Below are 13,677 nucleotides of genomic sequence, written 5' to 3'. Positions count from 1 at the left end.
GCTATCGGGACGTTCACTGGTAGGGCATAATGTGGCCCATTTTTCCAAAGCCTCGGAAACGTATGGTACGCACACGTCGCTACCCTGGATTCCCAGAATACGAGCAACGAGACCCGCTGAGCCATGCGCCGACGCCAAAAAGGCCACCAAACCGACGTCCTGCACCCGCCGAATACCAAGACCGCCGTAACGAACCGGTAAGGAAGCCTGACGCCACTGAGTATCATTCAGATTCACATTTAGCAGCGATTCCAAAGCAACCTTGAGCGTGTCGTCCAGAGAAAGCAGATCCTGTTCAAAAAACCAAGTTGGAGACGTGCGCAAAGTGTACACCATGCGGGGCAACGCGAAACAATTCCGCAACAAAATGAGGGAGACGTGTGCAGCCAGATGCGCCAAATGCTCGCGTACTCCCGAGAGTGCCTGCCTTTTAAGTTGTAGTACAGAGCTGACACCCTCGGAAAACACGGGAGCACCTAGCAAATGGAAAGAGGATTTATCAATCTGCCTCATTCCGGGCAGAACTACTTCAAGCTCCGTAAAAGCTTCACAGGATATGCCCCCGCAGGTAAAATACTCGCACTTGGATGGATTAATCTCCAGGCCGATCTCTTTAAAAGCTGGTATTAAGGTCTTTAAACTCTCAACGACCACATCTGGGCTACCTCCAATGATGCCGTCATCCAAATACCACACATTTAACGAAGCGTTCACCCCCGAGATTATTTTATGGATGGCCAAGCAGAAAATAAGGGGTCCCAGGGGGTCTCCCTGTTGAGCACCGACTTGCGACTGGATGACATCACTAGAGTAGAATAGGTTACTTGGAGAGGAATAGCATTGGTAAATGAAGGGGTATAAAGAGGGAGTTCTTTCTAGGACCTCCTTAAGAATGATGTCTCTTTCCACCGTGTTAAACGCATTTTTTATATCGATCTTAACAATAACATTACCAGATGCATGGCGTTCAACAGCATAATGGCGAGTGGCATGAATCGCCGCCTCACAGCCCAGCACAGTGCCGAAGCCCATCTGCCTGGGGAGTAAATAGCCAGACATTACCTCCCTTACTGCTCGGCAGCAAAATTTAGCCGTGAGACGTCGGAAAATGCTGCCCACGGCAATTGGTCTAATACCACCGTCCTTCTTAGATAAAGCACATAGCGAAGCACCATAAAGAAACGGCCTAACCTCCATATTCAACATACCTCTCAGTAAAAAAGCGGCCAAGTGCGAGTCGGACTCGCGCATGAAGGGTTCCGTACAATTTAAGACGTATTAAAAAAAATCTTCTTATTAGATCTTGTTCAACATTTTCCCACTTTGGACACACATTTTACCACTTTGGAAGTGTCTCTCGCGCAAACTATTCAGTTTAGAAAAAAATGATATTAGGAACCTAAATATCATTTTTGAAGACCTATTCATAGATACCCCACACGTATATGTTTAATGAAAAAATTTTTTTTTAAATTTTATGACGTATTAAAAAAAAACTACTTACTAGATCTCGTTCAAACCAATTTTCGGTGGAAGTTTGCATGGTAATGTATATTATATATTTTTTTTAGATTTTTCATTCTGTTATTTTAGAAGTTACAGGGGGGGGGACACACTTTTTTTCACTTTGGAAGGTTCTCTCGCGCAAACTATTCAGTTTAGAAAAAAATGATATTAGAAACCTTAATATCATTTTTGAAGACCTATCCATAGATACCCCACACGTATGGGTATGATGAAATATTTTTTTTTTTTTTAATTTCATGACGTATTAAAAAAAAACTACTTACTAGATCTCGTTCAAACCAATTTTTGGTGGAAGTTTACATGGCAATGTATATCATATATTTTTTTTAGATTTTTCATTCTGTTATTTTAGAAGTTACAGGGGGGGGGACACACTTTTTTTCACTTTGGAAGGTTCTCTCGCGCAAACTATTTAGTTTAGAAAAAAATTATATTAGAAACCTTAATATCATTTTTGAAGACCTATCCATAGATACCCCACACATATGGGTATGATGAAAAAAAAAATTTTTTTTTTAATTTCATGACGTATTAAAAAAAAACTACTTACTAGATCTCGTTCAAACCAATTTTCGGTGGAAGTTTACATGGCAATGTATATCATATATTTTTTTTAGATTTTTCATTCTGTTATTTTAGAAGTTACGGGGGGGGGGACACACATTTTACCACTTTGGAAGTGTCTCTCGTGCAAACTATTCATTTTAAAAAAAAATGATATTAGAAACCTCAATATCATTTTTGAAGACCTATCCATAGATACCCCACACGTATGGGTTTGATGAAAAAAGATTTTTTGAGTTTCAGTTCTAAGTATGGGGAACCCCCAAAATTTATTGTTTTTTTTCTATTTTTGTGTGAAAATCTTAATGCGGTTCGTAGAATACATCCACTTACTAAGTTTGAACAGTACAGCTCTTATAGTTTCGGAAAAAAGTGGCTGTGACAGAATCGGACAGACAGACGGACATGACGAATCTATAAAGGTTCCGTTTTTTGCCATTTGGCTACGGAACCCTAAAAATTGCACAGTTTTGCGAGGGAGTCCAAGAGACGGGGACCGTTGTCCCCCGCGGAAGGTGAAGTCAGTTCCTTTAGATGCTGTGGCCTCAAACCATCGAAACCAGATGCTGACCCGTTATAGAAGGAGGCAATTGCCGCAGCCACGTCCATTGGCGTTACGGACAAAAAAGGGTTTGAAATACCAGGCTCGGGAGGCAAATCTACTAGCCTCGATGGTGGCGGGTGTTTATCTTTCAAAGCCCGTAGGGTATTACTATTATAAGGAGCCAGAGCAGAGTCCGAGAGAAGCAGGCGAACGGCTCCCCTTAGGTCACCATCATGTACTTTAGTTTCAATTGCCCGGTATACCGAGGCCGGCCTGTTCGAGGGCTGCGTGGGTGGAAAGCATAGCTTGACGATATTAATGTTATTTTTGACCTTGGTTGTCAGCGAATTGGGTTCAGCGGCATCCGGCACCCTTAAAGCTGAGTAAGAAAAAGAGAGCAAACTACACCAATCCTCAACACTATTACTGCGCAGGCAATCATTTATGACCGAACACAGCTTACCAGCAGCAAGGCACCTAGCTCCCTTAGGTATGTGTCTCAATACCCGAATCTTAGCCTTTAAAGCTGGTATATCAGCAAGGCGAAGTCCCGTTTGCGTTTGAGGCACCTCCCGAGACCCATCGTTTGAAACTCCGGTTGGATTAGGATCAACACGCAATGCATTTGTGCCGTGGATACGGCTTAAATGAATATTAAGCCCCTTTTGACCCTTAAAAAAACGAACCGGTGAACAAAACGGACATGGCACAGGATCAGCGTCGGAGGTCGCCCGGGGCGACGGCTGGGGAGGGGTAACATCGGCGGCATTGGCCTTCTCCGACATTAAAATTATAAATAAAGTCTATAAATTAACTATGTCACAATTTGAATCGAATAAATTAACTACCAAAGTCACAATTTGAAAATTCTACAACTAAAAAAAAAAACACATGTACATCACAAATAAAAACAAGAACGAATTATAAGTCATGAAAAAAATATATATATACATATATGCTTAATAGTAATTCTGAATACAAAAATTGGAATCCCTATATCCTAAAAATTCATTAGGTATACAAAATAAACACAAATAAAAGCACGTACATACAAAAGCCAAATAAAAACAAAAACTCTAATAATTAATATTGTAATTTTTCCAAACTAATTACTAAAACATGACAAGACCGGTTTAAATAAAGTCGCATAATATATATTACAAAAAAAAACTCAAATTGCCAAAACACAAACAACAAATAAAATTCAGAAAAGGAAAAAAGAAAACACATCATACAACACTATTGCCGTGATTTGAACCCGGAACGCTAAAATCTTTGACGTGTATAACCAGCCATCATCTCCATGGGACCAATACAGGTGTTTATTAAATACGTCTCCAGTAGCTTTATAGCAACATTTGTAGTGCTATAACGGCGGGTTCTCGGAGCGCGTAAGTTTTAAGGCCACCCGCCAGTTGACACAAAAAAAAAACACTGCACCGCAATTCAGTAGTAAATCGATTAGCCGCTTGTAGTTATACTCCAACGTCGCGCCGTGTAGTTTCATACCCAGTTGCAAATGTATTGTATTGTGTGGTGCGAATTTATTAATTGTGGTTTGTAATGATTTGTGATGGACAGTGAACCGCCACCCAAAAACTCACTGTATTGCTCCACACCAGGAATCCAATGAAAGTCCACATAAACTGCAGGTAGTACCACTTAGATAATAAAATTTCACTTGTTAACAAGGAGTATGTTTCGTTACAAATAATTTTCCGGCGGCAAATTATCCGGACATAGTGTTCTTCGTCTTTAAAATTATTAACATTTTAACTTTTATCCAAATTTCCCTTAAGTGAAATGTATACCAATGACAATATATGATTATTACTGAATAAATGATATGATATGATAAGATAACAATGTTTCGTTTTGCAAAAACTACTTACATGACACAATTCTTCCATCAATTCTATGCCTTCAGTGTAAAAGGGTAAAACTCAAAACACTTCATTTGACATTTACCATCATTTTCTAGACCGGTAGTTGAAATATATCTACGTGAATTTTTATTTCTTTTAGAAAACTTTTGTTTTTTGTTTTGTTCATTAAGAAAACTTTACAGTAGTAGGGATGTGTGCGTTCTGTTCTGGCTCAGCTTTGGAGGGTCAAACAGTCCTGGTTTTGGTTGATGACCTTTTTTTTAGCAGCCACACTGAGAACCTCAGGTCAACAAGTGGGCGGGGTGTTGGTTCAAGATGTCGCTCTCCTATTGGTCGTTGCGGTCATTAGTGGTTCTAATTAGCTAATGACATTCCATTAATTAGGCCACACCTCCTAGTTGAAGTTATCAAGTGGGCGGGGTCTTGGTTCTGGATGGCGCTCTCCTATTGGTCGTTGCTGTCATTTATGATGCTCATTCCTTATTACATCGTAATTACATAATTCTCGATGGGACTCTGCTATTGGGTAGGTAATTAATGATTCCCTAACTGCATCCATTAATTAGGCGACATTGCTCATTTACGAGTAAACTGTTATGAGCCTTTCATATATTCTTAGACCAACCAACAGACGCAACAGACTCAGGGGTCACGGTTCTAACCTAACCTAACATATCAACAGCGCATCACGGTTTAAACCTAACCTAACCTACCAACAGACGTTTCTGTCTGCTCAGGGGTCACGGTTCTAACCTAACCTAACCTATCAACAGCGGGTCACGGTTTAAACCTAACCAACCTGTCTCTAATGCCATCGAAGTTCAAATCAAACCTAACCTAATTTTATTATTTTTAGAATACTTCAAATATCTAGTTTTATAAATATTCTCGTTCATTACAAAGTTGAATGTTGAAATCTCTATTTCACACAATGGAATTTTAATGTGACTTTAATGTATGTATAATCTACTTAGTAATTGAGCTTATCATAATTGTTAGCCAAATTCCAATAACACGTATTTAGAAGCAAAACAAGTTATCAATTATCAAACAAGACTTTGTATTGAAACAAGATTTTTAATGATCAAGAGTTGTATATATATATATAAAGACCTACGACGATTTCTTTTTTATACTACTATCGATTGACCCACGCTGTACTCCTACACCAGAAGGCATCAATATGTCGGTAAGTCTTCAATTATTAACTACAAATATTGTACATGTTTTTCTAATGTTAAGATTTTAAGAACTGTGGTAATCACGAAATTATGTAAATTTACAATTGTGTAACACATGTTTTGTTTTTAAATACAGAACTCCCCATCAAATGTCTTCGACGGCCAAGACTATACATTTAAGCAGTACTATTATCCAGTGTCAGATGCATAGGACAGCCTAACTTGTGTACCAGACGAGCCGGTGAAGCGAAAATTAAACACACACTCAAATATCGATGCATTCTTTGACCAGCCAAAGATAAAGAGGAAGAAAAACGTGTCTTCCACTGTAGGAAAAGGCTGTAAAGGGGGTGGTATATCATATATATCTACAAACAAAGACGATGGTACGAATTCGACACATCTAATCAAAATAGAAATATTTGATATGAAAAAACTATCCAAAGTTTCTGATACAACTAAACACTGGATGTTTGCGGATGTGCGTGCAAAATATTTCGTGATGGAAAATGAAACAAATAAGCACTTACAGCAAGCTAAAGATCTCATTTACGGAATCACGAAGGAGATTTCCGAATCCGACGAGTGTAAAAAGTACCATTTTAATTCAAAAGTCTAATCACTGTTGTAATAACTGAAGTGTAATAACTTAATTAGATGTATGAGAAAACTATTAATAAAATACTTTAGAACTATATTTGAAGCTAGTTAGTTAATGATTGATATCATATTAGCTAAATATGTTCACAACCACAAATAGTTCGTATAAATAGGGCTTCCTACAAATTAATGTACATCACTAACCCTTGAGACTTCGCAGTGCGTTGGTTATACAATTCATTTTCTATCATGGATGAAATCGAAGACGCAAAAAGTAATTTCTTTGAGTGTGAAGACAGTATGGATTGCCATATGGTTAACAAGTGTCTTGAAATAGAAGACGTCGAATTTATAGCAGATACTTCACAACGATTCTGGGAATTATGTACCTTTGGAGGAAACGACTCCAAAAACGAAAATAGGTAAGCTCAGATAATTTTTACTTTTCTTGAAAAAAGTTATTTTTAAATGTTTTAGTCGTTTTTTTTTTTTGTCATGTTTATTAAATTATGTTTATTTTTTATTTTAGCGTTATTCGCCAATCCGGAGGAGGGATCAAAAGGAAAGCTGTGGATATTGCAGATGCAGGACCATCTAGTGCAGTTGAAATTTCGGAAAATTATGAAGAAAAGAAATTATGCGAAGCTTGTAATATATGGGTAAGACAACGATATTTTTCAAATCATTTGAAAAGTAATATTCACAAGAACAAAGTTATAGAACACAACACCCATGAATTAAGTAATGTTAGTTTAATCAATTCTGCGTTTGGATGTCGAATCCGCACTTACAGAATAGGATCAGATAATCAAGAGACTGAATTCGAAACTCCTGAAATATTTTTTGAATCCATAAAAAATAAAATTCAGGCCTTAATAAAGGAATGTTTAGATGAGCTTACGATAATTAATATTAATTTTATAGTGCATGCGGAGTTTGTGCAGGAAACCAAAGATCTAAAAAACGTTTTTTGATTTTCAAAGTTTTAATTATAACTTTTGTATTGGAGACGATTATGACCCGCTCATTAAAAAAGTAAAGGACACGTTATGTACACACATGAGTGAATTTGAGAAAAAAGACAGTGGATGGTCCTTAAAGAAGATTTTGTTTGTAGACATGAATGTCAACAAATTTAATCCTTTGAGAGGATCATCTTATTTGGATTTACCAAAGGATATCAAAAGTAAAAAGGCAGTGATAAATGTACAAAATAATGATCACCAATGTCTTAAATGGGCTTTGTTGTCTGGTATCTTTCCTGTTGTAAAAAACGCTAACAGAACTACCTCATACATGCAGCATCAAAATAAGTTAAAGTTTGACGGCATACGTTTTCCTGTAAAATTAAGTGATATAAAAAAAGTTGAAAAGTTAAATGACATAAGCATTAATGTATTTGGGCTTGAATATGATAGCATTTCGAAAAGAAACAACATAGTTGGGCCCTTGCATTTTACCAAATCAAGGAAAGAAAGACACATTAATCTTTTGTATTTAAGCAATGGTAATACGGGCCATTACTGCTTTATTAAGAATTTATCGCGATTAGTTAATAGGCAAATAACTGGTCGTCATGATGCAATTCATATTTCTGATGGTTGTCTCTTATATTTTTTTACCGAACAAAAGTTGAAAAATCACCAGAAAAATGATTGTGCTCATGTTGTAACAGAGCTACCTGACATTGAAAAGACGAACAAAAAAGGTTTGAGGAAATGAAGCCTAGTAATAAAATTTTGTTTGATGCATTTATACGAAAACACAAGTTACCATTTGTAATTTATGCGGACTTCGAATCGTTTCTGAAACCTATATCGAACTCTAACGCAAATTTAGATTCATCAAAACCGTTTACAAATAATGTTCAACAGCACGAAGTTTACAGCTACGGCTATTACATAAAATGTTCATATGACGATAACCTTTCAAAATATTGCACTTATACTGGACCTGATTGTGCTAAGAATTTCATTCTAAGCGTAAGCAAAGATGTTGCTCAAATCCAACGTAAGATTTGTTTTCAAAAAGCTCCAGTTCCCCTAACTTCAGCGGATGAAGAAACTATTAACAGAACAAAACATTGTTTTATTTGTAATAATGAGTTACTATTAGACTGCGTTGAACATTATGAATGGAGTACTGGTCACTTCGAAGGACTAGCACATTCATTTTGCAGTTCCAAGTATAAGACACCCCGCTTTGTACCCATATTTTTACATAATTTAAGTAATTATGATGCTCATTTTATTGTACATGCATTAAATTTTGATGAAGGTGAGATTTCAATTATTCCTCAAAACAAAGAAAAATACATTTCCTTTTCAAAAAAAATACGTATAAATGGACAAGAAATTAGTTTACGGTTTTTAGATTCTTTCAAGTTTATGTCCGAAAGCTTGGACAAACTCGCTCATAATCTAGAAATAAACCAATTTATAGAGTTACGAAAGCAATTCCCGCTCCAAGATGACTTTAAAAGACTAATAAGGAAGGGTGTTTTCCCGTATGAAATGATTAAATCTTATGACTCATTAAATGCTACATCACTCCCAACCAAACCTGAATTTTACAATTGTTTAAGTGATAGCCCCATTTCCGATATAGACTACGCTCATGCTCAAGATGTCTGGGATCATTTTAAATGCAAAACAATGTTAGATTATTCTAACTTATATTTGAAAACCGATGTAATGTTACTGGCAGACGTATTTGAAAATTTTCGAAAACTTTGTTTGGAAACATATGACTTGGACCCCTCACATTACTATACAGCACCGAGTCTGAGTTGGGATGCAATGCTTAAGCATACTAACGTTGAACTAGAATTACTAACTGACTTTGAAAAAGTCTCTTTTGTCAAATCAGGTATTAGAGGGGGAATATCTCAGTGCAGCAATCGATATGCCAAAGCCAACAACGAGTACTTAAAAGATGAATTTAAACCTAATGAACCAAAATCTTATCTAGCTTATTTTGATGCGAATAATTTATACGGATGGGCTATGTCACAATATTTGCCTATTGGAGAGTTTGAGTGGGTCAATGAAAATGTGGATTTTAACATATCAGATTCATGTGATTACGGTTACATCCTTCAAGTTGACCTTGATTACCCGGATATCCTGCATAATTTGCACTCTGATTTTCCACTTTGTCCAGAAAATGTTGTTATTGGTCATTGTAAAGAAAGGAAATTAGTTCCAAATTTAAACAAAAAAACAAAGTACATTATTCATTACAGAAATCTCAAACAGTGTATAAATTTAGGATTAAAACTAACAAAAATTCATAGAGTGCTAAAATTTAAACAAAGTCCGTGGTTAAAAATATACATTGATCTGAATACTCACCATCGTACCCAAGCAAAATCGGATTTCGAAAAGGACTTTTATAAACTTATGAATAATGCTGTGTTCGGAAAGACAATGGAAAATATCGAAAAAAGGGTAAATGTTAAATTAATTACACATTGGGAAAATAAAGGTAAAGTGCAAGGTGCTCAGTCGTTAGTAGCAAGACCTGAACTACACAGCGTGTGTATATTTTCAGAAAATCTAATTGCTATTCAGTTGAATAAGACTAAGTTGTATTACAATAAACCAATTTATTTAGGTTTTTGTATTTTAGACATATCAAAAACATTGATGTATGATTTTCACTATAATTATATGAAAATAAAATTTGAAAATAATGTTAAATTACTGTATACGGACACATATAGTTTTATCTATCAATACTTTATAGATGACTTTTATTTAGCCATAAAACCAGACATACCTCAGTTTTTTGATACGTCGGAGTATGAAGAAAACAACATTTTTGGTTTCCCACAATTAAACAAAAAGAAACTAGGATTTTTCAAAGATGAAATCAAAGGAAAAATATTAAAGGAGTTCGTAGGATTAAGATCAAAAATGTATGCTATAAGTGTTGATGCTGTAAAAGATACGGATAAATTTAAAGCAAAAGCTAAGGGTGTTAACAAAGCTGTAACAAAAAAGATGAAAATGGATGACTACAAAACTTGTCTTTTTGACGAAACAAAAAAATATTCAAAAATGTATAGATTTAGATCCATAAAACACGTAATTTTCACACAAAATATCAATAAAATTAGTCTATCTTATGATGATAGTAAACGCTACATTATACCGAATTCTACTAACACTTTAGCATGGGGTCATTATAGCTTAAGAAAATAGTGTTTAATAATAATATTATGTATTGTAAATTGTTTAGTTATTAGCATTTGTAATTATAATGAAGCAACTGTAAATAAAATAAAATAAAATGTTTATGTACACTTTATTGTAGTAATTAATTTGATGCAAGTGTTTAAATGTGTTACTTTAATTTAATTTAAAAAAAAAATATATATATATATATATATATATATATATATATATATATATATATATAATAGTATTAGTAATAATAATCGTTGTAGTGATCTCTTAGTTATAATATAACATAGTTATAGTTTTAATTGTATTTTTGTAATTAGAATATCGATTTATAATATAATAAACAAATACTATAGAATATACCAGTTTATTTATTTTTTATAAAAAAAATGATACATATTTATTTCTTCCCTTACCTTCTTCATTATAAGACGTGTTTTTTACCCTCCTCGGGAAAATAAAAAAATAATGATTCATTTTTTGCATCCATTTACAGCCATTGTTGCTGGCCCCAGTAGTTGTGGGAAATCACATTTTGTAACAAGTTTTTTAAATAGTATCAAAGCAGTTTGTAATCAATCATTCCAAAAAATTGTGTGGTGTTATGATGAAATGCAGCCATTGTACAATTTAAAGAATGTGAATTATAATCAAGGTATTCCAGACTTGGGTATGTTTGATGGTAAACAACCACAACTGTTTATTATAGATGATTTAATGAGAGAATCCGATGGACGGATAGTTGATATTTTTACTAAAGGGAGTCATCATCGAAATATAAGTGTTTTTTACATAACACAGAACCTATTTCATCAGGGAAAAGGGCAACGTGATATATCATTGAATGCTAACTACATTATTTACTTTAAGAATCCGAGAGACAAAACTCAAATAAGATATTTAGCGAGACAAGTTTATCCAGAAAACTCGCTTTTTGTTGAAGAAGCTTATAAAGATGCAACTAAAGATGCTCATGGTTACTTAATGATTGATCTTAAGCAAACAACAGATGATAAATATCGATTTAAAACAAATATATTACCTATTACATCATACTGTACAGTCTATGTTCCAAAAAAGGGCTTTAAATAGGACTTACATCAATGGTTTTAGTCATTCTATAACTATGCATAGGAGAGTTATAACACATCAAAATTTACTCAAAGCACTACACACTTTAAAGCCAAAATATCGAAAAGTTATATTAAAAGCCTGTAGTGATGAAGAAATAAATGTTATTTGTGAATGTATTTATAACATTTTAAAAGGTAAAATATCCCTTCCTGAAAAAGAGAGGACCCACTTGAGTAAATACAAAAACCTTTTACGAAAACTAATATCAAAGGGTAAAAATAAAATACGTAAAAATATAATTGTACAAAAAGGTGGGGCATTCCTTCCCATAATTTTAGGAGCGGTTATTAATGGTCTGTTAAGCTCGCTAATTAAATAAATATGCAGCACACAAAAAAAATGATACTAGTTGAACCAGAGTTAATTGATCGACTTAAATCAAACAATGGCTATATCTCGGAAAATGCTGCATCAAGATTAGATGGTGAAATGCAAAACATTATAAATAGTAATTTGAATGATCGCGAAAAATGGGCACTATATACTCAAGCTTTACAAAGATATCTACATGCTACCGAGGAAAATAGGAGACCACTCAAATTATCTATATTAGCTGATACTGAAGATGAGTCATTAAAGTTGAATGAGCCCGTTGTACCATATAAAGAAGAAAAACATGAAGATCCTACGATAGTTTTAAATCCCCCTCTACCAGATGTAGGTGAAACTCCTCGGAGGTTAAGTACATTCACTACGCAGTACTCACCATCTTACATGCTTAAATTAATTCCTAAGACTTATAAAAAAAGAGGTGAAGCCTTGATTGATTTTATTATAAAAAGTAAGCCTAAAATTTGGTGGAAAGAGGGGGGGAGAAGTGGTTATAGATAATGAAGTTATATCAGGCAGTAACATATTTGATCTTATAAGTGATACGGTAAGACCACTCAAGCGCATCAAACCATTGGGGTGGGAAAGATTTGCTTCTACTTTAAGAGAATTAAATATTCCCTTAACCTATGTTGGTAATCCAAGCTCTTTAGATTATATAAATCAGCTATCCGTGCATAAATCAGCAGAAAATCATAAGAAGGAAGAATTCAATGCTTCAACGCCAAAATCAATTAGATCTAAAGATATATCCAAAAAACAATTGAACTGGGAAAGATGGAACCCATACAAGACATAGCTAGAATATACTACGATGTTTCTCATCCTGCCGGTTTTAGTAGTGTCAACAAATTAGCAGAAGCCATGCGTGGAAAGATGAAGCGAAATGAAGTAAAAAATTGGTTGCAGTCTCAAGAAACTTACACACTTCACAAGCCTCTGCAGAAACGGTTTCAAAGAAATAAATATATTCTGTCTAATTTTAATGAACTTTGGCAAGCTGACTTAAGTGATATGCGTAGTTATAGTAAATATAATGACGGGTACAAGTATATTCTGTGTGTTATTGATGTATTTAGTAAATATGCCTTTGCAAGAGCGATGAAGGATAAAAAACCTGAAACAGTAAAAACCTGTTTCGATAACATATTCGCAGAAGCTAAAGTTACCCCAAGACATATTCAGTCAGACAAAGGTACTGAGTTTGTTTCAAAAGTTACTAAGGAATATTTTAAGACAAAAAGTATTAATTATTATACAACAAATAATCCTGATATTAAGGCTAGCATTGTAGAGAGGTTTCAAAGAACTTTAAAGATGAAAATGTGGCGTTATTTTACCTTTAAAAATACCAACAGATATATTGACATCTTACAAGATTTGTTACATTCGTACAATCATAGTTTTCATTCAAGCATTAAAATGTGTCCAAATGAAGTCAATCATGATAATATTATGACAGTTTGGCGGAATTTATATGGCAAAAAAGAAAATAAAATACATGTTACTGAACATCCTTTGCTTCAAGTTGGGGATCATGTTAGGATAACTAAGCATAAACATATCTTTCAAAAAGGCTATGAAACTAACTGGAGTGACGAAATATTTGTGATTGATACTTTTATAAGGAGATCTCCCTGGATTGTTTATACTTTAAAAGACTTAGAGAATGAACCAATTACTGGTACATTCTATTCAAAGGAGCTGCAAAAAGTATTTTATGA

The 13,677-nt window shown here is 34.5% G+C and overlaps 1 protein-coding gene and 1 long non-coding RNA gene across 4 annotated transcripts in view; one reads left to right on the top strand and one right to left on the bottom strand.

The window, feature by feature from the left end:
- The window catches only part of LOC133521965 (uncharacterized), a 121,477-nt gene that overhangs the window by 81,039 nt on the left and 26,761 nt on the right, over nucleotides 1-13,677 (bottom strand). The gene's annotated exons all lie outside the window — the stretch shown is intronic.
- Nucleotides 6,543-7,141, top strand: LOC133521951 (uncharacterized). The gene is made up of 2 exons (XR_009799969.1): nucleotides 6,543-6,724; nucleotides 6,832-7,141. It is a non-coding gene; the product is annotated as an uncharacterized LOC133521951 (long non-coding RNA).

The sequence above is a fragment of the Cydia pomonella genome, chromosome 10 (genome assembly GCF_033807575.1).
Source record: "Cydia pomonella isolate Wapato2018A chromosome 10, ilCydPomo1, whole genome shotgun sequence".
Taxonomy (NCBI): domain Eukaryota; kingdom Metazoa; phylum Arthropoda; class Insecta; order Lepidoptera; family Tortricidae; genus Cydia; species Cydia pomonella.
This window is presented reverse-complemented; position numbering and strand designations above follow the sequence as displayed.